The sequence below is a fragment of the Meleagris gallopavo genome, chromosome 3 (genome assembly GCF_000146605.3).
Source record: "Meleagris gallopavo isolate NT-WF06-2002-E0010 breed Aviagen turkey brand Nicholas breeding stock chromosome 3, Turkey_5.1, whole genome shotgun sequence".
Taxonomy (NCBI): domain Eukaryota; kingdom Metazoa; phylum Chordata; class Aves; order Galliformes; family Phasianidae; genus Meleagris; species Meleagris gallopavo.
The window spans coordinates 41673457-41677182 of NC_015013.2; positions in this window are offsets into that span (position 1 = coordinate 41673457).

Consider the following 3726-nt stretch of genomic DNA (forward strand, 5'->3'; position numbering starts at 1 on the left):
AAAATTTTACTTTTTTTAATTAACTTTTTTGGCCTTCTTGGAAGTTGTGTCAAAAAGAGGAGTATAAATAATAAATATCAAGTCTAGTTTATAAAAACATTAAATATGCTGCTGTTAATATGTTCTTTATCATAACAAAGCCAGTAGCTGTGTGAATAATGCATGGGTGTCAATTGGAAAATATGTCTTTTTAGAGCTCTGTATTTCTTGACTGAATGCCTAGCTAACTGAGCCATGGTGGTGTTTTTGTTACTCTCTATATATCTTTAATCCTTTCACATAGAATTGTTTTGGCAGCAATAGTCCAGCTGTTTTCTTCAACCAGACTAGTCAAACACTGGAATAAGAAGTTACAAGAAGTGAACTTGTAAATGTTCAGTCCCAGTGTGTTTCTTTTTCTTTCTTTTTTTTCTTTTTTTATTAATGAGAACGTGTAAGAATGCAATTATCTATACAGCCACAGTAGTTGCCTCTGAGATCTGAGTTCAAAAATTTATGAGAAAGTGGCAAAAAAACCAGCTGCATATTCAGTCCAAATTGTCACATAGCCCTTTAACAATAAAGGAGAAATACACTCTTTTCTACACGATGTGAGAATTAATAGAAGTCAACCTGAGCAAATAGATGAAACATCTCAAGTCTGCTAAAAAACAGGAGGAGTACAAGAAGAGATGCTCAGTCATCTAAGAGGTTTAAAATTGAAGGGCCAAAGAGAACAAAATAGCTGGCAACATCTGAGCTTAACAGTAGCTCCTGCATCAGACAGTCCTTGAAGGTTGACTGTGCAAAACATGAGGAGGGATCTGTCCATAGGCTCATTGGCTTTCCCAGGTAGGCAGTGTACTTGAGAAGTCAGTGCTTCCTGAAGAAATGAGAGAAGGTGGAGGCTTTGTGTTATCCTCTGTGGTTTTTTATCTTCAAGTGCCACCGCACTATAGATCCTGTAAAGGTCTTGTCTATGGAGGATTTCCCTGCTTCATTTTCATTGGAGCACAAAGATAGCAGATTCTTTTATCTCTAGGATTCAAGATTTTATGTTTTTTGTGTGTGTACTTTTTTTTTCCTCTGCTGTAAAGAAAGAGGTGGTGTTTACCTCTTTTTACCCAAAATTTTCAGGGAGCACGGGAGTCTTGTGTATTTCAGTCTCTGACACCTTAAATTTGAAATAGGACCATGCAGCATGCAGGGCAATGGGTAAAAGAATGAGCACCAGCACACAGTTTGGTGGAATCATATCAACCTTATCACTGTGGGAAACATGCCAAGTAATGATTAACAAATCGTTTTTATAGCTATCCTTTGTCTCCTGTAGACTTCAAAGATATGCTATAATTGTCTGCAATTACACTCAACAGCGGTATTAAGACCATAAAAACGTCTCTTTGGACAAGTCTTATAGAACTGACCCAATGTGAAGAGCCTTAGCAAGCTCAGTACCTTTTTCCTTTTCATTTAGGACAGATCATAGATGACTTCATACGTTCTCAGATGTTTTAGTTTGAGTCTTCCCTGCAGAAGTCCCGGACCTGGTAGTTTCTTTCTGTTCTGGAAAAGAGAGGAATGATTTTTGAATATGTAAGGCTCTTCTGAACTGCCTTATGTATTCAGATCCTGAATGTCAACCTATACATTATTTATTCTAAAAAAATAACAAATTTGAAAAAATAAAATAAATCATTTCTTAGCATTCTACTTATTCACTCATAAAAAGAATAACAGCAATCACTGGATTCACTGATGCGTTCTTACTTGGTGTGTTTTCAGTGAGTGTGTGGAACATAAGTGGTTTATTTTGTCTTCCTGTTTCACACTGCTGTACAAAAATCTGTTACAAAGAATGATGAAATAAAATCATGAGCCTTCTCATCTCAGCTTAGCTGCATTTGTTCTGAAACCTGAAATAAAAAGGAAGAGACTTGATAAAAGAGATATATATCCCAGTATTGCTGGAACTCACCTTATTCCATGTCGCTATCCTTAGGTAGAAACGCAGGAATTCGAAGTGCAAATGGTCAGACTCTCTGTGATCACACAGCATCGCATATGCTCAAAATCGACTTCCAAAGTGGGCAGTTTTTGAAAACACTGTCCTTCATTTATCTGCCAGAAGGACAATCTAGAGAAACCATACATTTCTGTCTGCAACCACACAAGTTATCCAGAATTCCTTCACTGGACCTCCTCTGCAGTGTCTTATGCAGTATGTTCTGAAAAAAAAAAATGGATTTTGTTACACACAGTTACAGTAATGCAAGTTTTGCAACAATGGCACCTGGCATTTCTTTGCTAGTACTCACACGTGTTGTGTTTCAGCATGGGTTAGCCTGACTGTCAGAGTCCATTGCAATCACTAGGTCTGGCTTTCCTGTGAGCTTCCCAAGAAAGAGGACAAACATGAAACTTTACATCACATAATGAGGGTGGGACATGTTTGGGGTCTTGTGTCATTTTGTTTGTTTTTCTCTGTGTAGAACAGATTTAAAATTGCAGAGACTCAAAATATGAATGGAAAATAAAATTGGATTAGTGGGACATTGGATATGATCCTGAGTTGCAGTTGTGAAAAGGCAGGCTAATGGGACTGGTCTCAGGAGAAATGCTTTTGGTTTATATAATTACTGATAAAATGAGACTCTGGATTTCTGTGTGAGCATAATTTCAAGAACTTGAGAGTTATCTATATATTGAAGTGAACTGAAGACAGCTGTGAATAAGTGTCTTGTATTTTATATGTCCTACTCTGTTTACAGTCCAAGCTAGGAACTTCATCCGGAAAAGCAGGGAAAGACACAAGCCATGCTCTGACAAGGTTCCAGGATGTTTTCAGTCGAGTTCTTTGTAGGAAGAGGAATTTATAAGAACAAATTTGTCTTTAGTGAAACAACATAATAACATTTTCTATATATCTTACCAGTGTTCAATTTTCATAGAATCTTATAACGGCTTGGGCTGGAAGGGACCTCGAAGCCCACCCAGTCCCACCCCGTGCCATGGGCAGAGCTGCCACCCAGCAGCTAAGCTGCCCAGGCCCCATCCAACCTGGCCTTGAGCGCCTCCAGGGATGGGGCACCACAGCTTCTCTGGGCAACTACCCAACTGGATGGAAGGCAGTTTCAGAAGTTACTAAAAGCCTGAACACTTGCTTTTTGCTGTTACTTAAGAAAAAGAAATGCAATTCAGTTTATGAAACAGTTCTGCATGATACCATGATGAGGGAAAATGTCTCATGGTAACGTCTATCTGAAAAAGCGTTTCAAAAATTCCACACCAGGAAACCAGACACATTTACATGTGGCTATGTATGGGTGGTTACATACCAGAACAATTTGCTTGGAGATGTGTGGATTCTGTTGCTTCATACCTTTAAAACCTGAATGACTGCAGATTGTGCTCTGTGTCAGTGACAAATTGTGGTTGCATTGTATCCATTGTTATGGATAGTTTTTATAGCCCTTTTACAGCCCGTGTTTATGTATAGGGACAAACTCTGTAGTGATCATGGCTTGTTTCAAGTTTGAGCAATAATGCTGACATTTAACACACAATTAACCTCGTGCTTTGAAAGTAAAGACGAGAGTTTTGTTGAACAGCTAAAATGTAGTAAAGTGAAAATGCTATATATTTCTGTTGAGGTTTAAGGGATCACAGCTTTTTAGTACATGATTTGAAGTAGACTACAGAGATCCATTCTGCTTTTACCAAAAGCATGAAGAAAAAAAAAAAAAA